The sequence below is a fragment of the Lissotriton vulgaris genome, chromosome 5, assembly GCF_964263255.1.
Source record: "Lissotriton vulgaris chromosome 5, aLisVul1.2, whole genome shotgun sequence".
Taxonomy (NCBI): Eukaryota; Metazoa; Chordata; class Amphibia; order Caudata; family Salamandridae; genus Lissotriton; species Lissotriton vulgaris.
The window spans coordinates 820,329,937-820,357,101 of record NC_141693.1 but is presented as its reverse complement, the minus strand read 5'-3'; the positions used below and the strand labels follow the sequence as shown (position 1 = coordinate 820,357,101).

The following is a 27,165-nucleotide window of genomic DNA, read 5'->3' as shown; positions in this document are numbered from 1 at the left end:
CAGTAGTAAAAAAATTAATTTGGAGGCGCTGCAGCATTGCAGGTCCATGCATACAAATAATGATAATGCACTTACTGTTATATACTATATATACATACTTACATTTAAGGACTAGGCTAGTGGTGGGAGGTTGAAGGTCGAGTTAGACCTCGCTTGAATGAGGTGAGTTATTATTATTATTATTATTATTATTATTATAATAATAATAATAACATTTGTTGAGCCCTACTGTTGTTACCCGTAGGTGTCCTGGTGCTATGTGAAATCTTGCCTGAGGATCGAACCAGTGTCATGCTAATCAGTAAACAGCCAGGTTTTTAAAGCTTTTCGAAAGGCCATAAGGCTCGACATGCCTCTAAGATATAGGGGAAGCTTGTTCCAAGTTATTTATTTATTTGAATTACGTAAGGAAGAGTGTACCTCTGATGTGATTTGGAAGACATTAATTTCCATGGAAGAATTCAGAGTAGTCGAAAGAGTTAGAACTTTGAGGGAGCACCAGTCATTTGGAGGGCAAGACAGGGCTTCTCGCGATGAGAGGATGATGGTTAGCTGATCTCATGGAACGAATGGGAGTGTTCAATGCCACTACCCCTTCGGCGACGTAGAAGGGAATGACTCTGAATGGCTTTGCAGGCTAGACTTGAAAGACTCTTGTAATTCCCCCGATGTGTGGCTGATGGCTCACTACTTTGTGTGGGTTTCCTGGGGCAGGAGGGGTCAGACCTTGTGTGCTGTATGGAATGCCAGAGTGTTCACCACGGTAAATAAATACATTATTATTTTATACAGTAGTTTTGTGAATCGTCAGAACTTGTTTAAAAACACCCTTTGTTAAGCTTTAAATTGTTAGTTTGTGGTCAGGTGGCTGACTGTGGTAAAAATTCTACTTGAACAATTATAAATGGCTATATTTGAACTGGTATGAAGTGGTTCAAACTGGATCCATTTGCATCCTATCAGTTGTTTATTGTGTATTATTGTACATATGATAAATACAAAATGTATAAAATAAAGAATGTATGTAATTAAGAAGGGGATTTGCACTGGTTAAATACTAGTTTAAATCAATATAGACTAATAGATGTCAATTCTAAGATATAGCTGCAGTGAACATAGATGTTCTCCATTTTGTTTTCAGCCTATGCCAAAATCCAGCTGGACAACGTTCATTACTCTTGGGTTTTTGTTTGTAACCTTTTTAACCTTTTTCTTTGCTGTTAATGACTGCATTGCCTAATGCTTCTAACCGGGTCCAGTGAAACGATGTGTAATTAATTCCCGCCGCAGCGCTAAGGTGCGGGGGGGCAGAGTGGCGCTTGCATGCTCATGGCGGAGCACAGCACAGCTCAACCGAGGCTCATGACGGAGCGGCTCGGTCATGAGCATATAAGGGGTTAATAGAAGTGCAGTTCAGTTCAATAACCGCTGATCACGTGTCTGGGCAGATTTTGTATATTAGCTCATAAGTATGTTTATAAGGGTCGGTGCTGTTGGACAGAGATCATAATAAATTGTATGGAAACCCCTCGTGTTCTCTGTACATTGTAAGGGGCAGATTTACAAGCCCCTTGCGCCTCTTTTTCGCTGCAGTTGCGTCACTTTTGTGACGCAGCGGTGGCGCAACAGATGCGCCAATATGCGGGGTATTTACAACGTGACGCATCTCCCACGTTATAAAGCCCTGTGCCAGAAGGAGGCGTACCTGTGCAGGGGGGGACATTCCGGCACAGGAACGCCTCCTAAAAGTGGCTGAGTGAAATCTACAAGATTTCACTCAGTCACTTTGGGGCCCATGCTGCGTCAAAACCCTGCGCCTGCTTGAAGCAGGCGTAAGGATTGATGCAGCAGTGAGAGATTAGGGCCCCCAGAGTATTACTGGAGCTGCGTCGCACTTGCGACGCAACTCCAGCAATGCGCCGCCTTTACAGCACAGATGCATCACGCATCTGTGCTGTTTTTGCCCCATGGTGCGCCGCATTGTAAATGCAGCGCATCCATGGTGGCGGCAGCATGGCACACAACAACTGGCGCATTCCTGGGGATGCGCCAGTTATTGTAAATCTGCCCCAAAGTTTTTGCTTTGTTTGCTGTTTTTACGTGTATACTATGATTTTCTTTGTATGTGCTTTTTTAACTGCCAATTTACTAAACAGCGCTCAGTATGCAAGATTGTCCAAGTTTGCTTTTCACAATCATGGACAAGCATTTACAGTAGATTATGTCTCGCATTTGTGAGACTTTGAGCTATTGGCATTGTAAATGACAAACCTTTTATCTGTGTTGGTTTTGAAAACAGATAAATAAAAGACATTGCCATTACATTAACAATACCATTACCTTAAAATTTCGCAAATGAGAGACCTATTGCATTGTAAATACTTATATTTAAAAGCGCCAAGGTTTGGGCACAGTCTGCCAGGAATTCTTTGTGGTGTCGTCATTCTGAGTGAGCCCCAAAACAAAGGGCAGATGAGGTCAAGGGTGGTGTGTAAATACATCCTGATGTGACCATTGTATTGGTCAAAGTGGGGGAAGGCAGGGGGCCGCCTCACTAAATGAGGTGTAAATCACTGCAGCAGCCGGGCCATCAAAGGAAGCCGGTTTCACTGCTGATTGATTGCTCCTACAGTGAAACACTTCTCCTACAGTATTATCGGGCAGGCTCCTGGGCCCAGATACAGATGGGAAGGTGGAGGAAGTTGTTGCGACTTCAGAGGCTTTCCCCAATCTGCATCACACAGGGCTGGACTATCACGCCGTACTTTATACATTCGTACCATTCCTGTCATCCTGGGACACATTTTTAAAATATAGAAGTAGGGGAACGGACTATGTTAAATTTTAAAAGTAAGGGCACGCCGTACCCTTACGTCCCCACCCACTTCTACCACTGGATATAGGGGACACTCATCTGATACCTCTGTAACTGGGGGGGGTCAGTGTTTTAATTTATTTTATTTAGTGCATTTTTATATAGCGCAGACATTATCCGAAGGTGTCAGAGTTCTGTACAATAGGACCAGTTACGTTACATGAGAAAAGCGTTACATAATAGAACGTTACAAAAATAAACAGGACACTAAAAAATGTAGGGTACACAAACACAATATCCAACTCAGCAAGCAAGGGTGAGGAACGTACAAGGAAAAATTACAAATTTACAATGATGAGCAAACTTCCTAGAGGGGCCTGAGAATGAAAGTATTAGTTCTGAAAGTGTATTTGGAATAGAAGATATTTGAGGTCAGCTTTTAAGATCCGGGTAGAGGAGGGGGCACGGAGCAATGGAGGAAGCGAGTTCCAGATTCTCACCGCATTACCTAAGAATGATTGCACCTTCGATCTTTCCCTTTTGAAGGAGGGGAGGCTCAAGCAGAAGCTTTTTTGTATTGAAAGAAGGTCTAGCGCCTCCAGACAATTTCAATTTATTCGCCAGGTAATGAGGGAGGAAGTGTGCAAGGCTTTGTGGGTGATGCTGGCAGTTTTGTAAATAGATCTCGCCCGATGGGAAACCATAGAAGAGAAGACGGGATAGGAGTGATGTGGTCGCCTCGTTTAGATGCTGAAGTAAAGCGAACTGCTGAATGGAGGATGGATTTGAGAAGGGCGAGATGGGATTTGGGTAGGCCTGTCAGACGAGAATTTCAATAATCCAGTCTAGAGAGCACCAGCGATAGTACCAAGGTTTTTAGGTCTTTCTCTGGGACGAACCGACGAATCCCCCACAGAAGGCGTAACTGGTAACGTACATTCTTAGCAATAGAGTTGATATGGGAGATTAGGTTGAGTCTTTTGTCAAGTATGACACCTAGGGATTTAGAGCTGTCAACAATGATGGGTTTATTGTTGAGTAAATTCAGCTGATCCATCCAAGATTGAACAGGAGGAGGGGAGAGAGAGGTAGATAGGAGGAGGAATTCAGTTTTGGAGGGAATTAGAATGAGTTGGTGAGCTAACATCCAGTTGTGAATAGAGTTGAGAGTAGAGTTGGGTAGTGAGAGATCGTGTGTGGAAGACACATTGAGGTTGATTTGAGTGTCATCGGCATAGAGATGGTAATAAATCCCAGATTTACTTAGGAGGTTCCCTAATGGTTCCAGGTAGAGATTAAACAAAGGGGGTTCAAGGATAGAGCCATTAAGGACGCCTTGACCTATAGCCAATGGAGACAAAAGACTGTTTGCTATCTTGATCATGTGGGATCTGTCAGAGAGGAATGAAGCAAACCATTGAAGCACTGTGCCTTCCAAGCCCATTCTCTGTTGAAGAATGTTAAGGAGGGTTTTATGATTAACAGTGTCAAAGGCTGCAGAGAGGTCTAGAAGAATCAGAAGACCCAATTCCCCAGAGTCGAGTATATGCAGCTCATCATCAATCACTTGCAGCAGGGCTGTTTCAGTGCTGCGATTTTGAATGAAGCCAGACTGGAAAACGTTGAGGCGATTATTGTCCATAATATGTAGGGAAAGTTGTTTCGCAACACATTTTCTGTAAATTTCAAAACAAAAGGGAGGTTGGTGATGGGGCGGAAGTTGTTGAGGTCGTTCGCATCAGCGGAGGTTTTTTTTAGAAGAGGGGTAACCTGTCCTGTTTTCAGGGCAACAGGGAGGGAGCCTTGACTGAGGAAGAGATTGACTAGCCTGGTCCATTAAGATAGAGTATGGGTGTAGAAATCAATGGTGATGTCAATAGGGATGGGGTCAGAAGAATGGTTGGAGGATTTGGTTTCGAGGATGCATTTGAGGAGGTCATCTTCCGAGATGACGTCAAAGTTCTGCCAAGTAACTAAGGATTTTCACTCCTCAATGGGGGTGGGTGACCTGATCCACCAGTGATTTGACCTTTCATCAAAGAATATAGCAACGTCGGGTGTTTTCTTTGTAGAATCCTCAGGCTTGATGGTTAGGGGAGAGCGGTTTGGGTTTTTGATGAGGTCACACAGTTTTTTGGGTCTGTTTTTGGCTGAGTCAAGGAGGGATCTGAAATGTGATGCTTTTTCATAGACGATGTGATTGTGGTATTTGGATCTTGCTGAACGTAAAAGAGAGAGAGATTGGAGGTGGATGGAGATTGCCTCCAATGTTTCTCCAAGATTCTAAGTTTCTTCATTTCATCATGGAGAGCTTTATTGAACCAAGGTGCTGAGGGGGTGGGTCTTTTCCTTTTGCTTTGGAGTGGAGCGTCATTATCGATTTCGACTCCAAAGGACTGAGAGGCAATGGGAGGTGAGATTGTTGACATCACGTTAGGGTCTAGTCTAGGAAGTGAGCGCATAGCAGAATCACATAGAGTGTCAATTCATTCACACTGAGAGACATAAGCACTGCCCATGAGGTGGAACATTTTTTTTTTTAAGATGGGCTACTTAGAAGGGAGGGGGGATCCTACATACCGCCTGGAGCTCAAATTGTGGGAACATGTTTTGCACTTTTATTTCCCAGACTCTGTGATGCCTCTCTTCACTTTCACCTCACTCATCCTTCTCCAAGTCCCACTGGCAACCATTAACCTATTCAGAATCATCACAAGCTCAGACAGGAAGCACACTGGGTGCATTCAGTTGTGGCACACTTGATTAATTTTTAGGCCTTGCTACAGAGTCCTTGCTGATTGCTAAGATTCACGTAACAAAAAAACATAAATCCACAAAGTGGGCTTTGGGTCTGCTGCCCCCAGTCACTGAATTGTTTAGGTCGGCCCCCTTCAGCATTGTTTACTTGAAGAGTATTTCAAATTTGTACAAAGCCATATGTGTTGCGCTGCTTTACATTTTTGAGTGGTGATTGGAAAAAAGTCCATCTCCACCATCTTATATGTACAGTTAGTCTAACATCTTGTCACCATATTTACTCTCTGTATTCAATGAATTTTCGCCTCAAAATGGTACCATGCTCCTGCTGACTTGTGCCATGAGTGATTTTGCACCTGAATGTGTCTTTACCCCTAAACAATTTTTTGGCTTCATTTTATTTTTCCACCCGAAAGAGTCTCCTCAAATCGAGCTCTTTTTGCATCCAACTCTGATTTTGCAACTTAATTCAATTTTGTTGAAATGTGTTTTTGCTCCTAAAATGGATTTGTGCTCCTAAATGAGTTTCCACACGCCTGCTAAATTTACACTCTGTATTTTTGTACCCAGGAGATTTAGATCTAAAAGATATTAGTGCACCCTACACCATTTGTGCAGAGAGTGAATTTACTCTAAATGTGAAGCTCCACATTTGTGTTTATAAACATTTTGTAAAGCTGTTATTGTTGCAACAATGGTGATTTTTCACGTAAATGAGCTGACAACCAAATATGATATCACGTTAATACACACTGATTACCTTCATGCGACACATTTCTACTGCAGTTTCTGTCTTTATTGGGCCATTTTGCAACTTCATTTCATATTACACTATTACCACACTACTACTGTATATATTATACCAAATGTAATTTTGCTCCTCATCGTGTTTTTGCTTCTAAATATGATACCATAATCCTGCCTTATTTTCAATCCAGGATGCTTTTGCACCTAAAAGTGATTAATGAATTGTGTGAATGATGCACCCAAAAGTGCTGAATCCAAAATACCAAGTCTGCTGTTTGCAGATGACATGCTTCTCATATCTAAAACTGCAGTGGGTCTTAATGCCCTTTTGGGGAAGTTTATCCAATTTTGTAAAGACCATGGGCTTGAAATAAACAAGTCTAAACCGATTTACATGATATTCGCACACAGCAAGAAAGCAAATTAGAATGTGGCTTTAGACAGAGCCAAATTGGATTCAGTGTTAGAATTTGACTATCGAGGGGTGAAATTGTCAGACCTCACCAGTTGGTCATCACAGATAGGAAAAAGTTCTCTGTCCCTCGAACATAAAGCTATTGTTAGATTTGCAAATAAACCCTCTTCCTATCCTATTTCACCTGGACTGAAAATATGCAGGGCCCAAGCATTCAGTGCCGCTCTTTATGGTTCAGATTTGTGGGAATATTGCAATCTTGATGTGCTAGACAAATGCGAAAATTCCTTCTTAAGATCCCTACTGAAGTTACCAAAAGGTACACCACTACTTCCCTTAAGGCTTGATCTAAATTTCAGGCAAGTTTAAACACAGCCCATCTTAAGCCTATTTTGTTTTTGACAAGGATATGGACATCAGAGAAACTTGCGCCATACAGAGAATGCTTTATGGAAATTTTAGCTCACCAACAGGCCTTTAGGAGCTTGTGGATAGCCCATGTTAGAATATGCTTTGTTAAGCTAGGATTGCCTGAATTCTGGCTCCAACCAACATCAATGACCAGCAGCTCCAGAGGTCTCATTAATGGTCACTACTGGAATGCTGTCCTTGGCTTCAAAATGTCGGCTGTTTCTTTTGGCAGTCTAGCGGTTCAATATTTGTCTTTTCAATGTGGTTCTTAATTTGAATATTTTATGGACTATGAGAATACGCCAATGTAAAGGTCTTGTTACATAAAATTTAAACTGGGGATCCTACTAACTGCTTCATTTGCTTCTTCTTGGAGGTATAATGTCAACTCCACCAATTTTTGCCATATGGGTTGTCACTCAATAGAGAACGGCGATCACCTATTGTTCAAGCTCGCTGGATCATCCCTCTCTGCCGCCTCCTTGGGCTTGACGACAGACAAAATTTCTTTAGAATATGCAGGTCAAATACTAGGAGCTGTGTTGTTTACTCAGCTGCCAGCTATGTAAACTCTATATGGTATCTCAGAAAAAGAGGTAACAATACCCTAATGCACCATACACGTTATTTATTTTAATAGTTTTATAAAGCGCGAAAAAGACCCATACGGGTATCAGAGTGCTGTACAGAATTGGCGAAAACAAGGGTACAAACACAATGGGACAGTAGGTGAAGTTGCAACAAAGGGGGCAATAGATTAGGTTAAGAGCTGGCGGTATCAGCTTTGCCATAGAACACGAAGAGCATAACAATATACAATAAAACGCACCAGCAGGGGCGGTGGGTGACATTTGAAAGTGGTGGGGCGCAAAGTGATTTGCATAGTGCACCGTAGCGAGCGAGCGTAGCGAGCGAGCCCGAACCCCATAAGGGGGGTTTGGGGGGATAATCCCCCCCTAGAAAATTTTGAAAAAAAGGAAGAAAAATTGTGCATTTTCAAGCAAATTTGAGAAAGCAGGCAGGTTAATAAAGCAATTGTGGAAGTGCAGTTATTACATTAATAAATGGCTAAACATAGGTAGCTGCTTATTCAGTATAACCACAGAGCTTCATACATTCTGTCCTATTACGCTCAGGTGCTGAATTCAGACTATAAGACTTTCATGAAAATCTCAGATCAACAATATTCACACCTAAGGTGGGAGCAAACGAGGCATTCCACACTTTTCTGGCAAAGAAACACATTTTAAATTACTGTAGGACTGGTATATACATCTGGCGAAACTCCACAAATAATACCCTAGTGCTAGTGCGCCTCGCTGCGCTGGCGAGATTGTGATAAGTTAACATAGGTGATCTACTTCATATGTCGTGGCCTTGTCCCAAAAAAAAAGCCCCCTCGTGCTTGCTTTCCTGCCCCCTGCTCCCTCGTTGTGCTTGCTTTCCTGCCCCCTGCTCCCTCATTGTGCTTGCTTTCCTGCCCCCTGTTCCCTGTGTGTGGCTCTGTGTGTGTGTGGGGCTCTGTGTGTGTGTACGGCTGTGTGTGTGTGTGGGGCTCTGTGTGTGTGGGGGGCTCTGTGTGTGTGGGGGGCTCTGTGTGTAGGGGGGGCTCTGTGTGTAGGGGGGGGCTCTGTGTGTGTGGGGGGCTCTGTGTGTGTGGGGGGCTCTGTGTGGGGGGGGGGGCTCTGTGTGTGTGGGGGGCTCTGTGTGTGTGGGGGGCTCTGTGTGTGTGGGGGGCTCTGTGTGTGTGGGGGGCTCTGTGTGTGTGGGGGCTCTGTGTGTGTGGGGGCTCTGTGTGTGTTGGGTTCTGTGTGTGTTGGGCTCTGTGTGTGTGGCTCTGTCTGGCTGTGTGTGTGGCTCTGTCTGGCTGTGTGTGTGGCTCTGTCTGGCTGTGTGTGTGGCTCTGTCTGGCTGTGTGTGTGGCTCTGTCTGGCTGTGTGTGTGGCTCCGTCTGGCTGTGTGGGTGGCTCTGTGTGTGTGTGTAGGTGGCTCTGTGTGTGTGTGTAGGTGGCTCTGTGTGTGTGTAGGTGGCTCTGTAGGTGGCTCTGTGTATGGGTGGGTGGCTGTATGTGGGTGGCCGCTATGTGCAGAAAAATACTTGCGAGTGCAAAATGAGGGTACAGTGTCTGCCCTTAAAGTCCAGTGAGCTCTGCACCGTCTTTCAATCAACACACCCTACCCAACAGCGGTCAATGAACCAATCCAGAGAAGAGTGGGAGCACGGAGGACCACAAAAGACACGATCAAAGGCTGACCCAACAGCTGCTGATGGACCACAACAGAGAAAAGAGGGCGGTATAAGACTATCAAAAGCCAACCCAACAGTGAACGAGAAGAAACCCCAATAAAGCAATGTGATATGATTAAAAGCCAACTCAGTGACTGCTGATATACAGTGTGGCAGAAAGGAACAACGATGGCTTTACAGAAGTGTGATAATGACATTCAACTCAATTTTAAAGGGAGTGCTGATAGAGAGAAGGTAGGGGTGAGAGTGAAATGATGTTAATGAAGACAGCTCAGCATCTATCAACATTGCTGGATAATAGAGAGAAGTCAGGGCGACAAAGAGCTGCACTATGTTTCAAACCAACCTTAACTAATACAAGACCGTGCCAGAGAGCAGAGAGTGGGTGACAAAGAGATAAGATAATATTAGTGGCAAAGGTTGTCCAAGGACAGGACCAATGAAGACAGATGTCTGTGAAACAAGGAGGAAGATACGACAAACTACTGAAAACCAAACCTGCAGCTACTAATGTACAGGACAAGTCTTAAACAGAAAATGCAACAGAGATTTGGACAGTGCAGAAAAACACGAGATAAGATGGGCAGAAACAACAAAATAGAGCCCTGATAGTGTACGATGCCAACAGAACTACCGCTGGAGGATATTGCTGTAAATCAGGCCAGGAAGGAGCCTAGTGTCAATTTAGGTCGCAGCGCTGCAGTAAACAACATTTCTCGCTAAATAAATAAATAAATAGGAACATTAGCACCAGTTGTGCGGCTGCCATTCAGTTGAGTCAGCAACACATGCGCCTTTAGATCTGCCTATGGCAACAGCGGCAGGCAGCCCTTTGTCTACGAAGATGACTGTTCTTCTGTTTACGTTGTTGACAGAGATGGGCTAGTTGTCCAACCGCTCCAGAAATTTGTCTCCAACCTTATGAATGTAAGTTTGACTCCTGCTGTGCCCGATGTAGCCTTTTGACCCCATTGAAGTGCGTCTGCAAGTGCCTAGAACACGTTCAAGGTGTGATGTGCGCAATAGTAATGGTCGATGTTAAAATAGCGTTATTGACATGCACTGACCCCCAATAGCTATAACAAATGTGAGCTTTGATTTTCTGAGCCTTCCCTCGCCTGCAGTAAGCGTTTCAAGGAAATAAGCAACCGATTATAGCCACAATTATGTGAAGAGAGAAAAGATGAAGTGCGGAGAAAGACGTCTCTGCTGGCTGGCTTTGTGGTCCCGGCAGGAATTGGCCGGGCTCTCCGCTGCTATCCTGATGCATGTAATGATGTATAAATGACATCATAATGTGTGATGTAAAAGAATGTCAAAGATAAAGAATGTTGAAGGGACATTCATAGGATATATTAAGATAGAAATGGAAGCTGACTTTCAAGCTCTAATAAAGAGATATTAATTAATTATATTTATTGAGTCTAATGGACTTCTTTACAATGGCGACGAAGGGAGAAAAACATTTATAAAGAAAGTGAGGATTTTTAGCAAAGGAACATTTTATGGAAATCTTAGAGGAATTTACAAGACTCGCAATTTACTGGATTTGCGTATTTGGCAATTGACTGCTTGGAGATATCCAATCAGCTGTGGACTGAACTGGCTAATAAGGAAAATCATTTCAAATTGCGCAAAATGTGTACAAGAGGAGAATTGATGGAAACTCCAAACATTCTTGATGGTAATTTCAAACTGTAAGTAAATTTAAAATTGACTATACAATATATATATATATATTTTTTCATTGTGCGCAGTTAAGTAATAAAGAAATTGACTGGAAGTAAGCCAAATGTGAAGAGATTTGAAAATAAACAATAGCGTGTGAACTGCTAATTTAAGATAAACGTAGTTTGAGGCAGCTTAACAGGAAATAAAGGCATGACAGTGCCGAGTCAAGTTTAAAAACAAAGAAATCCATTATAAACAAGAGTGCAAGTGAAAAGCCTGTTGTGAATCAAAATTCAAGAGAAAGAGTTTCAATGCGTGTGGTCAAGCGTGAAGGCAGTAATTGAAAATAGACATTGCCAGCGTTTATACCTCAGTGCTTATAACTAAATAAAAGACGGGCAGCCTTTGTAGCGCTAATGTCTGCAGGGAAATAAGTGGGCATAAACATAATACCATCCCTGCACATACCGCCTTCCGTGTCTTGCATGCACAGCAATAGCAATCTTTAGAAAATGGAACAAAACAAACCCTGTTCTGCCATGGGTTTTGCTTTGCTGCTTGTGTAACTTTCGCTGGAAGGGGGGCCCACTCGCACAAAAAGAGGAGAGATTAATTACAGCGAGGATTCATTATTTTGTACCCCTGCTACCTGGCTCACTCACACTGTGCCGGGGGAGGCGTCAGCCGCTCCTCCTGCAGGGAGGATGCTCGGCTCCAAACCCTTGTGCAATGCTGTGAATGGCGGCAGCCCAAGACTTCTCTTTCTGTGTGCCGGGAAGTGACAGGGCTGTTAAAGGGATGGTGTAATTCATTTGACTTGGCAGGCAGACAAACAAACTTCTCCATCCTTCCTTCTCTCTTTTCTTCCTTCCTCTCTCCCTCCCTGCCTTCCTTCCTTCCTTCCTTCCTCCCTCGCTCGCTTCCTCCCTTAATTCCTCCCTTACTCCCTCCCTCCTATTTCGGATTTCATGCAGAAATGCACATCCCCCTTCATTCTCCCCCTCACACGTGTCAAATATTCTACCTTTCAGGTTGCTAACATTATCTTGCTTGCTATTAAATGTACACGTTTGACTCATTTCTGCTTCTTTTAGTACTTTCTTCCTCGTTAAAACAGCTCCTCTTTCTCTCTGCATATCGCTTTAATTCCATGTGCTACCTCATTCTTCCTCTCTTAACTATCTTCTTGATCTCTTTCAGCTCTCTGTGTTTTCCCTAGTTTCCCCCTAACATCTTTGTTTGTTTTATCTTTTCTCTGCCTTTACCAGCCCTAATCTTGCAACCCTTTTCGAGACAGTTGGATGACCATTTGGCGCCTCATACCCCATTACCCGTTTTTCAATCATCGGCCCATCTCGCCTCATACCCCATTACCCGTTTTTCAATCATCGGCCCGTTTTTCAATCATCGGCCCATCTCGCCTCATACCCCATTACCCGTTTTTCAATCATCGGCCCATCTGCTTTGCTTCCAGTCATCCCAGCCAAACTCTCTTGTCTAACAGTAAAACACATGCTTCTGCTAATTACCATGATTACGTTTTCACTGTCTCTCGTTAGAAGGTCGTCGCCATTGAGCCTCAAACCTCTGAATGCGCTATATATGCAAAAGGATCAGCAGTCTTTTAACTTTAATCGCATGAAAAAGAATTTCACCCGTCCTATATATGATTGATGCCTGTAAATCTCATTCAATGTAAATGTGAACTTAGACATGCACCTCTCTTTACAAGTGATGTGCACAAAGTAATAGGAACAAACGAAACCTTTTTTGCGATCCACGGTTTTTTGAATAATGTTCTGCACTCAAAGCAGTAGAACATTTTATTTTTATCCTCCCTCAAACTAACTAACTGAGATTGATAATGATACTCACTCACCAGTGAGAGCAGGCTGAACAAGAGTAGTCGGCACGAGTGACGACGAGGCAAAGGCAAGTCCACACACCACGGTGACGACGAGGAGGGCCCAGAACCGTCTGCAGCAGCGCCGTGCACCGCAAATGGCCAATCACTGCACAGACTACATGAAGTCAGACACAGTGATTGGCCATTGTGCAGTGCGGCTGAGTCACCCACGGGCGGCATCCAATAATGGATTGCCCTGCCCTGCTGCAAGGTGACCGGCCAATCCTGGCGGCTTGGGGGGCACACTAGCTGCTCGCCCTGTCGCCCTTGTGAACGCTGGGGCTCCTGCCTGGTTTAATCAGCACCCCCCTGTCACCAGCTATCATGGGGGCACTTTCATCGCGCATGCGCGGGCAAGTTTCAGCCCTACGCAAATATGCGCATAATCATTAAGTATGCCTGCATGCCCGGCTGTGTCTGACTGTGACGTAGACCTGACGTAGAGGTCTCGACTCGACTGTCCGCCCGGCCCAGCCCCCCCCCTCGCATCCCGTTTCAGTCGGGTGCGCCCCGGATTCCAGGCGGATAATCACCGAATAAATTAATTTAAAAAATACAGTAGTACGTTTTCATAATCATTATTATACTTGCAGCCGCGGCGGGTCCCTGGGCTGGTGGGGCTACGCCCCTACGCCCCTATGGACGCACCGCTGCTGCGCACCAGTGTAAATAAATAAATCCGCATTTGTAAAGCACAAACTACTCACCCTTACGGGTCCTTAAGGCACTGGGGGACGTTGCGGAAATTAAGTGAGCTATTGCCCAGAGTCACATGGTGCTGAGCTGAGCTGCCACCAGAGCCGGGGATCGAACCGTGAGCCCTGCACTCCAGAGTCAGCGGCCCTGGCCACTGCACCAGTCACTCATAACTTTTTTTGTGCCGTTAATCAAAACCATTACAAAACGCATCATATTTTTTTTTTTTAAACAGGAGAAAAAACATTTTTAGATATGTAAAACAATAAATATGTGTACAAAAAATTATTAAAAACCACCATTTGTTTTTGTTTATAAAATAAGACAGACGTTTGCAAAAATCCTGTTGTGGGCAGAGCAAGTCAAAAGTTCAGTATTATCCAAGCCTCCACAGCCCGGGTCCAGCTTTCTACGCAACTCCAGAGGGTGCTCCTGACTCGGCCTGTGGAGCGTTGCCCATCAATAGTGTGCGAGTTTCCCAAAACTCGCCATGTGCTTTACAATGTCCAAAGTATAAAGTTGTTGGACAGCCTCTTTTGCTGTACGGGTGCCCAGTTGAAGGAGGATGGGTCTAAGATAAGTTCTGCGAGCTGGCTGGAGGGCTGAACAGCAAAGTAGAATGTGGACCAAGGATTCTCGTTTGTAGTTGCAGAAGCGACGCTCCCTAATACCTGGCCTTGAGTTCGTAGTTGGATATAGTTCTTTTAAAGGAAGAGGGTGTAATCGGGCAGCTAAGATCCTGTGTAGAGCTGGCCTTTCCACGGCCTGCCTAAGATGGGGTTTCTGGCTGGACTGTGTGTGTGGGAGACTGTGGGTCTCATGAAAGCCTCTTGCTGCCAGGGATTTCATATCCAAGGTGCAAGAGCGAGGCCGCAATTGCTTTTTTATTGTTGCCTTGATGATAGTATAGTTGGTTAAACTCGGGTCCCAATTCTCTGTGGCAAGCTGCAGAAGATCTTTGGCTAAGGCAAGGCAGGTGGACCATGGATTACTGGTTTGTAGGAAAATAGATTTTAAAACCGCCTTCATAGAATTTATGGGGGCCGCCATTGTTAAGAAAAAGTATTTTGAGAGAGTCGCCAGCTCTTCTAGTATTTGTTGATTGAGGTCAAATTCTAGACAAATTAAGGTGTTCCTGGTGCAAGCTGGTAGACGGAATATCTTTCTGTAGGCGGTGCAATGTATTTTTTCCAGGTCTTGCGCAAATTTCCCTGGAAATGCCTGTTGCGCGTAATTGAGGGACGGTAAAAGTTTAGCCCTCAGACTCTTTGTATGGCCATTGTGGTAGGGCTATCCAGAGTCGCATGTAATTTGCAAAGGGCATAGGTAACCCTTTTCCCCTTCTGCTGCAGTTTGTGGAGATGAGCCTGTGGGCGTTCCGATTCGCTGATCCAAACCCCGAGGTAGTTGTAGGATTTGACACTGACCAGAGTGTATACCGAAAGGGCCGTAAGAGCTTTTTGAAGCCCTATTTTGGTGTGGTCGAAAAGAACCAGATCATCGGCGTACTGCAGCAGCTGTATCTTTGTGAGGCCAATCCTGGGCGTGGCTATTGAGGCTCCATGCAGTGCCTGGCCCATATCCGCAGTATACAAATTAAAGAGGATCGGGCCAGGACGCATCCCTGCTTTAGCTCCCGGTCCGTGGTAATTTTCCCTGTAGCAAACTGACTGGTGAGTTTAACCCTTACCCAGGTACGCAAGTATAATGATTTAATGGCTTGTGATAGGGGTGGACTTATGTTCCAGCGATCCAGCGAGCCAGTTTCTGCCAAAGGATGGATCGGTCTACACTATCGAAGGCCGCGGAGTAATCGATGAAGCAGGCAAAATGCGGCGGGGTGTAGTGGGACACTGCTTGCTGAGCTAGATACGACAGGGAAACCATGTTATCCACAGTTGAGCCCCCTGGTCTAAACCCTGTCTGGCCGCTGCACCACACCTCTCTTTAATGCAGCAAGAATCCGAGTATAAACAAGACAGGAGCATGATCACAATTTGATGCTGTTAAAGTGCCCTAGAGCACAAGAGCAAAATAACGTAAAAGTATACAATAAAACGCATTAATGTAGTTCAACAAGAATCAGAGTATTAACAAAAACAAGAGCATGATCACAGGTTAATGCTGTTAAAGTTTGTTCAAGAGTAGCCGTTTGAAAAGTTTCTTGAAGAATGCAGTGGAAGGATTGGATCTAATCTTAGGTGGCAGGGAGTTCCAGATTCTTGGAGCAAGACCGGTGAAAGCACAATTGTAAGATCTTTTCTTTTTGAATCTTGGAGGTTTCAAGAATAGGGTGTACGCAGTTCTAAGGTTCCGGCTGGAGCCCAAAAGTTCAAGCTTATTTGCCAGGTAGATTGGGGTGTTGTAATGTATGGTTTTATGAGTCAGGCAAGATATTGTGAATCGGATTCTGGCTTTGATAGATAGCCAATTTTGTTGCAAAAGGTCGTGGGAGAGGAGGTCATGCTTTCTAGAGCTCGTGACGAGTCTAGCCGATGCGTTCAGGCTAGCTCTGAGTGGGGGTCAAGCTAGCTTTGGGCAGTCCAGCTTGGGTCACCAGACCATTTTCCAATCTAGAGATAACCAAGGATTGAACCGCCGGCATGACGTCTTCGAGGGGAGGAAAAGTTTGATTTTCTTAAGGGTGTTAAGTTGGAAGTTGGCTCCCCTGATAGTAGCACTGATGTGCGCTTGCTTGTTTAAGTGTTTATCCAAGGTGATACCTAAAGATTTGGCAGAATCAACAGCATGAGGGGTGCAGTTCAGAGCTGTGAGTTGTTTAAGCCAGTCTAGGGTAGGAGCCGAGTGATTGGGTGTGAAGATCAAAAGAAATTCAGTTTAGAGAGTATTTAACATCAGATGGTTCTGAGCTAACCTTTGTTGGGTTTGTGCAAGTGCAGCATTTAACATTTTCATGTCCTCTTGAGAGGAGATTTTCAGGTACAGTTGCGTATCATCCGCATTCATGTGATACTGAATGTTTGCAAGGTTCAGAATGACAGAAAGTGGATCCATAAAAAGGTTGAAGAGAGTGGGGGAGAGCGCAGATCCTTGGGGCACTCCTATCATTCCCGGGGTACTGGATGCAAGAGAATAGTTAACTTTGATCCTTTGCGTGCGGTTATGCAGGAAGGAGGCAAACCAATTTAGGACCGAGCCTGAGAGACCCATCCTGTTTTGAAGATGAAGCAGGTTTTCATGTTTGATGGTATCAAAGACTGAGGACAGGTCCAGAAGGATCGACAAGGGACATTTTGGTCAAGGGCTCTCAAGGCGTTATCAACAATGCGCGTTAGTGCCATTTCAGTAATGTGCCCTGATCTGAAACCTGACTGATGGCGGGCAAGGAGTTGATATTTCTCAATTTGTTTGCAGACCTGCGAGTGGACACATTTTTCAAGCAATTTAGTTAGTGTCATAATGCTGGTTATAGGTCGGAAGTTGTTTGGATGTGATAGGTCTGCATTGGGCTTCTTAGGAATAGGAGTAACTTGCTCAACCTTTAGGCATTCCGGAATCTTTCTCTGTAAGAGGGATTCTTGAATGATCCTGGACCAAAGATGGGGAATGGCTGAATTGAGTTCTTTAAAAAGCTTAGCAGGTAAAGGATCACAGAAATGGTAGGAGGGTTTAAGGGACGCCATGTTATGTAGGAGCTCCGTTACATCTGGGAGGAGAAAGGAATTCCAAGAGGCATTGTTTCTGAGAGAGCAGCCCAAGGGCGAGTATATTGTTGAGGATTCTGCCAGCTCAGCTGATCCTGCGGAAAGTTTCATAGACCACCGAGTTCGGGTGACAGGTAGTAGCTCCAGCTCGATTTTCCTTGTTTTTTCAGACAAGTGAGCTGTGAAATCATCACCACTAGGGAGCGGGGATACCGGAGTAGAGATCTGGTTAAAAGACTGGTTTGTTTGTTCCTTGATGATTTCAAAGAGTTTCTTGGGTTTATTTTTGGCTCCATCCAACTGAGTTCTGAAGTGGTCTATTTTAGCCAGGTGGATGTGTTTGTTGTAGGCACTTCTCATTTTTCAAAGTTGAGTGAGATTTGTGGTGGAAGGTGTGTTTCTCCAGCGTCTCTCAGAGAGTCTAAGATTGCGCCGTTCATCATTTAGGGAACCATTAGACCAAGGTTTAGATTGTTTGACGGGAATCCTTTTGAGTTGCTTCTGGGCAATAGAATCAAGAATGTTAGACACTGTGTTAATGTAGTGATCAGAGAGATCGTCAAGGTTGGTCATTTTGGGGGGGGGGGGGGTGTAGTCTATTTTTGGTGATTGAAGTTAGCATATTGATGTTGAGGTCTCTCATATTGCACATCAGTTGTTTCGCTCTAAGGGGTTGTCCCTGTCTACCCAAGCCCTTATCCAAGATGAGGAAGGGAATTTGATAATGGTCAGACCAGTCACACTTTAAGTCTAATTGGGCTTATGGCTCCTTTTAAGTGATTTAAGCGACTTTTAGCATTTGTTCAAGAACAGCTGCTAGATAATAGGGCTTTGTCGAAAGGCCATATCAAGTTTGTTGTTCCTTGGAAATAGATTTTTTTCTAATGCTGTTTATCAAATTAAAATGTTTACACTGTTATATTTTTATATTTATGCTGCTTTGTGTACTTTTTTTTATAACTGAAAAAAAGTCAATGATGATCTAGAATTTAATGTGATTTGAGATCCTAAATGTATTCCAAACTCTTATAATCCAGTTATCTCTCTGTATTGAGTGATACTCCATAAATGTATGTTGCAGCTGTCCAATACTGAATCTGCTTCTCAAGACCCGTAGCCTACATGTTTTTTGCCTGACCTTTTATGGCAGAGGTCTTCAAACATTTGCAGGTTGAGCCCCCCAGCTGAATTTTAGATGTTGGGCCCCCTCATCACCTGACGGAAATTTCTGGAATCAATCTGGTACACTACATAATCGACCACCCCACGCATATCACGGGCCATATCCGTCAAATAATGTTCAACACTATAAGAGTGTTTAGTAAACTGCTGGTTTGTGAGTGGGTGTGGGGAAATGAAAGGCTGGATTGCAGTGCATGTAAATGTGTACTTTTGTAATTTAGGAAGAAAACCTTGATGGGGCACAGCATGCCCATACTTGTGTGCAGGGGAGCAACTAGACCCACTCGCAGCCAGGGATGGCCCCAGCACTGGTTGCACACTGTGGAATGGTCTGTTTTGGCGCCCCCTCCCCCATTCCCTCCTCCTCCATGAATTTCCTCACTACCACTCACCAACAATGCACCTCATCTCTCTATAGCACCTTTCTGGCAATCATTTCATTTTTTATAGCACTACTCGTTGTTTACTCACACTCAGTTCTTTGATCTGCATGTTACACATTCTTTGTAGCAGGCACATTAACCCTCTGCGCTGTGTGGGTGGCAGGAGTACCATGTGAGTGCAGGGTAAGCCATGCAACAGTGTGAGAGTAGGGTAAGAGGAATGACTGCAGGGTGAGTGAGGTGACCATATGAATTTGGGTGCGGATATGAGTGCAGATTTGGACAAATGAATGTATGGTTAGTGATGGTCTTATTAGAGTGAAATTGCAGATTGAGCCATAAGGAGGACAGGTGAGTGAAGTGTCACATGAGTGCAGGGTGAGTAGTGTGCTTGTGTGACTGCAGGGTGAAGTACAGGGTGAACAGCACAAGTGCATTGTGAGTACAGAGTGATCACTGTGAGTACAGGGTAAGCGGATGAATGGTGTGAGTGCATCAGGATCAGTATGAGGACATTGCGATCAATGTGAGTGCAGGGTGAGCATGAAAGTGAAGGACGTGAATGAGGAGCAAGTTGTCTGAATGCAGGGTGCATTCCCAAACACCTGCAGTAACTCAGCATGCTATTAACGGCAGCATAGGGTTTCAGATATGTTTACAACAAATAGCTACTATTTAGATAGAAAGGTCAACATGTTTCAGCAGTATGTGGACCCTACCAGGTATCCGCTGCTTTCTTCAGGACCAAAACTTTGCTACTGCATTATAGTGAAAAAAATGTAAAAAATCACAGGTGTATAAATAATCTAAATGTGTCACATGGACGTTTCGGATAAATGACAGTCCTCCAAAATGCTAGTTGGTAGGACGTAGGCGCTGCGCCTCACCTGGCTATGGCTCAGGTAGGAAGAGCACCGCTCTGCCCGTCGGTACTCCAGGCATCCCTCTGGGCCCCGAGACGGCCCAGAGGGACGCCCGGAGTACCGACAAAAAGCCAACAAGATGCCGGGGATTTATTTTTGGCAATTGAATTTAAGGTGGGGGCTGCCCAAAATGGGCATGCCAATGCCCCCACCCCCGAAAAAAAATAGTCTTTTTTTAGTAGCCCCTAATCTGCCACCCCGGGGGGGGCAGAAAGCCCACAAGAAACCAGGGATTTTTTTTGTATTCATGTATCGGTGGGGGCCGCCCGAAATGGGCATGACAATACCCCCAACCCCCAGAGAAATTCCAGATCAGGAGCCACTGCTCCCATCCCCACTGTGGATTTTGGGCCCTAACGCCGCCGGCACATAGAGAAACTTAGCAAACATTTACATGTTTGAAAACTAGATACCTTGGCAATCTTGGATGGGGTGACTTTTGTGCCTCTCACCAGCTTCTGTGATGGAAAGTTTTGGGATCTGTGTGGATCCACAACATTTCACCCACTCCCCATACCCCAAAGTCTTCCAAGAAAAATGGTACCTCACTTGTGTGGGAAGGCCTTGTGCCTGTGACAGAAAACGGCCCAAAACACAAGGTGGACACACCGCATTTTTTCTGTAAAACTGACCCTTTTTTTGCAAAGTGCCTAGCTGTAGATTTTGAACTCTAGCTCTGCCGGCACCTAGGGAAACCTACCAAACCCACACACCAAACCCACAGAAAATTAGACACCACGATGAGTCCAGCAAGGTATGTCTTGCGTGGGTCCCTCAACTTTTCCCTACCAAGATCCCCTGCAAACCTCAAATTTAGCTAACAAAATCACTTTTTTCTCAAATTTCTCTGTGGGAGAGTTCTGGAATCTGCAAGGATCTACAAATTTCCCACCACCCAGCGTTCCCACGGGTCTCCTGATAAAAATTGTCCTTCATGCGGGTGAGTGGGTCAAGTACCCGCGACAGGCAAGGGCCCAAAACCTATTGCGGCAACATCAAAATTACCTATTGCAAAAACAACCTGGTTTTGCAAGGGGGGTCCCATGAGTTTTTGGCCCCGGGCTCGGCAGCCATCTTGGGAAACCTACCAAACCCACACATTTCTGAAAACTAGGCATCTAGGGGAGTCCAGCAAGGTATTGCTTGCATGGGTCCCTAAATATTTCCCTACCCAGAATCCCCTGCAAACCTCAAATTTTGTTGAAAAAATCAATTTTTCTCAAATTTCTGTGTGGGAAAGTTCCGGAATCTATGTGGATCCATAAATGTCCTACTACCCAGCGTTTCCCCAGGTCTCCTGATAAAAATGGTACCTCGCTCGCATGGGTAGGTCAAGTACCCCCGAAAGGCAAGGGTCCAAAACGTATTGAGGAGACACCAAAATGACCTTTCACAAAACAACCTGGTTTTGCAAGGGGAGTCACCTGGGTTTTTGGCCCGGGGCTCATCCGCCATCTTGGTAATCCTACCAAACGCACACACTTCTGAATACTAGACACCCGGGGGAGTCCAGCTAGGTATGGCTTGCGTGGATCCCCCAACGTTTTCCTACCCGGAATTCTTTGCAAACCTCAAATTTAGCTGAAGAAAACACTTTTTCCACATTGTTTTTGGGTGGAATCACTGTGCCGGCACAAATGTCCTACCTCACAGTGTTCCCTTCAGTCTTGCAAGTAAAATGATACCTCAATGGGAAGATGGTGATTTCAGCACCACAACCCCTTTGTTGATACCATTTCAGGGAAAAAAACAGACGCTTTCATCTGTAGCCCTTTTTTAAAATTTTTCTGAAAAAACCCAAAATGTAACTGTATTTTAGTTAATTTCTGGGTCCCCTCCAGGGGAATCCACAAACCCTGAGTAAATCCCAATGATGTTGGAAGAAAAGGACGCAAGTTTGGCATGGATACCTTATGTGGTCAAAAGGTTACAGGGGCCTAAACGCGAACTACCCCAAATAGCCAAAAAAAAGGCTTAGCATGGGGGGAAAAGCCCAAGCAGCGAAGGGGTTAATACTAAATGTATTACAATTTATTTTTATTTTGAATTTAGTTTTTTTGTAGCGTACCCATTCTTTTTTTACAAATATTCTTTTTATATTTTATAAAACATAAAAATCACATATGTACTTAATGTAAATAAATGAAGTTTTTAATGTCATTAAAATAAATTGTAAAAATATTTTTTGGGGTACTGTGGTACCTTTGGAGGTCCAAAAACATAGATGGATTTTTACTCCATGGTGTTTACTCCCAATCATGTGATTGGAACAAATCTGGATGTCTGAATCAGTGGATTTGACAAAAATGTTATAAATTACTGCACATATGTACACCCCTCAATTGTTAATAATAACAGTGTGAACATATTTACACATATATATAGATCACCTTTTATCTGTTTTTCTAAAAATGTACCCATTTTACAAGTTTCACAGAGCCACAAATTTCCCGGCCAGATTTGTGAATTCACTCGAAAACAGACCCAAATCTTGCCTTTTGCTTGGATACATTAGGACCCCACCCTTCCACATAGAAAACCACACCCAAAAGCAGTTGCTTGTCCAGTGAAGTCTCTAGAAGGAGGATTGAAAACCAACAGTGCTGTGCTTTTAGATAATGGATGAAGCTTCATCATCCATCCAAGATGAGGATCCACAACCTCTTGAGGATGAAGAAGACACACCACCTCACAGAAACAAAAGTGATGTGTGGAAGCACTTTACTATAATCTCTGGGGAAAAAAGATATCCGCAAAATATGGGAAAGGGCATAATTTGTGGCAAGCAGTTTTTTAGAGGCACTGTAACACTGCAAAGAAGTATTCACATGGGACAAGTTCTATGTGGAAGCACATAAAAAAATTCATGAGAGGGTCTGCAATCAGATGATGAGAACTGAAGCAGGTACAACAGAATATTTGACCTCTACAGCAGCCTTGGGAGAACCACCTTCAGCTGCACTACCTACAATATCAGCTGCCTGTGAGGAATTAAGTGACATAGTTATTCACTGTGCAAAATACCACATACTAGTTGCTATAAAAATGTCTTCTGTGGGTGCCTTCTTGGATACAGTGAATAAACCGCTTTTCTTTTATTTATTTTTTGCATCCAAAGACTACATAATGTTTGTTGAAGAGTGAAGCCAGTTGCTTCTTTGCATATCCCCCTCCTTACCCTTTTTACTATCTTGTTCACTTTTTGTTAATAAAAACAGAAGAAGAAAACATTAAAAAACTGTTACAAACCCCTTTTAGAAAAAAGGGGTCTTGTTAGAACCACCATCTACTCATACAAAGAGCTTACTCTGTGTTTTTAATGTGTTGGTGACTGTATCAGTGTGAGAGTGGGTGTGTCAGTATATGCATGAGTGTATGCCTAGGTGTGTTAGTGAATGCATTAGTGAGTGACTGGGTGTGTTGGTCTATGCATCAGTTTGTGCCTCGGTGTGTTAGCATATGCATCAGTCTGTACCTGAGTGTGATACTGAATACATTACTGTCCGGCTGGATGTGTCAGTGTCTGCATTGCTGTATGCCTGTGTGTTAGTTTCTGCATTTAAAAGTCCCTGGATGTGTCAGTGTGGGCCCAGGTGTGTTATTCCACATATTAGTATTAGGCAGGGTGTGTCAGTGTCTGCATTTCTATATGGCTGGGTGTCAGTGTCTGTATTGGTAAGTTTCTAAGTGTCTCAGTGTGCACCTCCATGTGTGCCTGTGTGTCTTATTGGATGCATTAGGTTTTGGCTGGCTGTGTCCGTGTTTGCATTGCTGTATGCCTAGGTTTGTCAGAATCTGCATTGGTATGTCCTGGAGTGTGTGCATCTGTGTGTGTTTTGTAGGCATTAGTGTTTGTCTGGCTGTGTCAGTGTCTGCATTGCTGTATGCCTGGGAGTGTGAGCGTCTGCATTGGTAAGTCCCTGAGTGTGTCAGGGTGTGCCTGGGCGTGTTATTGGATGCATTATTGTTTGGCTGGTCATGCCAGTGCCTGTATCGGTGTGTAGTTGGGTGTGTCAGTGACTGCATCGATGTGTAGCTAGGTGTTTCAGTGTCTGCATCAGTGTGAACGTGTGTGTGTGAGTAACTTTAGCTGTGTGTAGCTTGGTCCTGTTTACACACCCACAAAACCACTTATGTTCCTACCACTCATATAGCCAGACGGTGACTGCAACACTCAGTCACACAACCATAACTCAATAACACACCCATTTACTCAACTGTATGTCCACGTTTAAGTACTAGTTCACCCTTGGAGCCTGGAAGGACATGCACAGAATGCAATCTGCACCACAAGAAGAGTTTGAAGAGGGCTACTTCAGCACTCTTGAAAAGAGAGAACCCTGATTGTAGTTGACCTCAGAATGAGGGCCTTAAAGGTCAGTGGTTTTCAGAGGGATGCAGAGGAGTGGAGAAATGAGTGGGTAAAGTCTCCAGATGGGAGATGGGATCACTCAGAGACAAACGTCTCAATTGGATATGATGCAGGAAGTACTGTCTCCTCCCAAATCCCGTCCCCTGAGGATCTAATGGACAGAAAGACTGAGTGGGACCTGGGGCAACAGCTGGACCAGCTGGGTACAAGTGAGAGAAAAGATGAGGTTAAGACAACCCTGGAGGAGAAAAGGGTCTTGCTGGCTGGAGTGTTCAGGAGGTGCACTTGTAAGCCAAATAGCTGTTAGAGCCTAGCTGAAAAGGAATGACCACTGCTACTGTGTCCAGTGCAGAAGAAAGAGTTTTATATTCAGAGACTTGGTGCCTGATTTTAAGGAGCAGTTTGATATAGACAGGTTTCTTCTGGCATAAGAAGTAGGTGTAGTGTAACAGAGGATCTCTTAGAAGGATTGTAAAGGTGCCTTTGAAGTCATATTCATGGTGGTGGGATGGACAACATGCTACCTTTATAGAAGGGGAAGAGGTTGAGGTATCTCACTATAAAAGAGGTCCTTGTCAGCTAGTTAAAATTAATCCCAGAGAAGTGCAGGTAGAAACTGTGTGACTAATACTGGGAGGATTCTGTGGGGTTGTTTTCAAATGTTTGTTAAAGGTACTGTTGTTTTTCAGGAAGGTGTTTCTAATAGTTTTGGAGAAGAAACAACTTGGGGAACCTTTTCTTCAGACACTTATTGGAGTTATTCCAGCTTGTTTATCTGATACAGGTCAATGGCATCCCCATAATCTTTTTTGAATGTAGTAGATGGATACTCTAATGCTTATATATTTCTCCTGATCTACTTGTATCCAGTTTTTCAAATTGTAAACTTGTAGGCAACATTTGTTTCATCGTGCAAATTTCATGCTAGAGAACAACTACATCTTTATAGTACACATTATTGTGTTTAAGATATTTAATTTTCTTCATCTTATTTACATCCACCAGTTCCAAACAGATTTTGTTGTTTTTCATGGACACATCAATCACTAGAAAAACAAGTGGTTCTTCCAAATCTGTCTCTACACCCACAGTTTCAATATAGAGTTTCACATCTAAAGGAACATACACAACTATACCTTTAAGCTCTTTCAGAAGCTCAGTGTATCATAACTTTAATGTTAGAGTTTGCTTCTCTCAGAAAGTGGTGTAAGTGATCCCAGAGACATTCTGCAGAACTTAGGGGTAGAAACCTAGCTAGTGTTCCTAAATTTCAGAACAAATACTTAAGCTCAACATGATGATAATACCAATACTCATTCGTTCACACATTTGCAGAGGTAAAGTAAATAGACAGCAGCACTGCAAGCACATGGGTGGAGTCTTACTGTATCAATGTAACCCTGCTGAATAATACAAAGACTACTATATTCCCATTTATACACAGGAGCATGTCTACACCTCCCTTGTACCTCTTCGTCTTTTTCTTATTCTACATTTCTATGAATCATCAATTTATTTTCCTATGTTGCTACTTTTTTGTGTGCAAATGTTCAAGTGTCAGTGTGTTTCTGTATGTTTAAACAGTTGCATGAGTTATGTTATGTATTCTTTTGAATTGTTTGGTTTAAAGTGTATTGTAATATGTTAAAAAATATATACTAGTAAAGTTATAAATATATTTTCTATTGAGTTAATGTAAGGGTCACAAACATACCCATACTTGTACTCCTACACGTACTCACACACCTATATAATGGATGTATGACGTTACAACGCATACTTTTACAACGCATACCTTTACAACGCGGTTTTTACAACGCATGCCTTTACAACGCATAGCGCTTTGGGGTGCTGGATAGTGAATAGTTTAATTTACTATTCCAACTCCAGTCCCCTTGGACACTAGGGAAGGTGTTGGATAGTAAATTAAACTTATTCCCTATCCTAGAGCGCCCCCCAGCGCAAAGCGTTGTAATGGTTTGCGTTGTAATGACTGCGTTGTAATGGTAGTGCGTGGTAAAAGTTTCGTTGTAAAGGTTGTATACCCTATATAATCATTCACACAGGTATAGCAATTGGGAAAATGTAGCCACATAAGACATTTTGCATAGTGAGTAATCATCTCACACAAATATTCACAGGCTGTTGGTATTCTGATTACTGCAGCTGATGAAGGTTCTCGCAAGTGTACTCTAGTGGTGGAATATTCTGTTGTGCCTAGTTTCTCATGCATCATTCAGTTGTACACCTTCATGAATTGCTTTTAAGCTCCTCTAATTGGAACTTGCATCAAGTGAATATTTCTTGGCAATGCTACTGAGTAACTGTATGCCGCAAACTTTACACTGCACATATTTAGCTGTTACCTTCTTTCCCCCAGAAGGTATAGTAAAGTGCTTCCAAACATCACTTTCTTTTGTGCTGCTGTGGAGATATGCATGAATGTATTTGTAGTGATTGTGTAGAAAACTATATTTGTAAATCGTTTAATAAGTTCTGTTATGTTTATTTGTAGTGAGTGCAATCCACATTGTTCCTTAATTGCAACCAGATAGGGTGCAGATTCGTTTTTTCTACAATCCTCATGATTGTTTTTCCCCACTGTTCAATGATATCTACTTAAAAAGTACATCATTTCATGGTGTATGAGTAAAGTAGCAGAGAACAGTAAAAAAGGGAAATACAAATGCTTTTTTATATTAATACATACCTTTACAGATTGAGAAATGTCTAGTTATTTCTTATAATTATTTCTTTGTGCATGGTTAAAATTGTAATATACTTTTGTAATTCCATTAATTGTAAAACTTATAAATATTTCTATTTATTTTCTTTTTATGCTCATCAATGGCATCATCTATTGGCATAATATAATTTACTAATTAGTTCTTGCACTGTTCCATAACTTTAGATTTTGAGGATGCACACCCAAGGACAGATTGAAACAGTTACTGACACAGCTAGGCAGACGTCA

At 43.4% G+C, this 27,165-nt stretch overlaps 1 protein-coding gene across 2 annotated transcripts in view; it reads left to right on the top strand.

Annotated features, from left to right (window-relative positions):
• The window catches only part of LOC147711646 (beta-microseminoprotein-like), an 86,485-nt gene that overhangs the window by 3,070 nt on the left and 56,250 nt on the right, over nt 1-27,165 (top strand). The window lies entirely within an intron of this gene.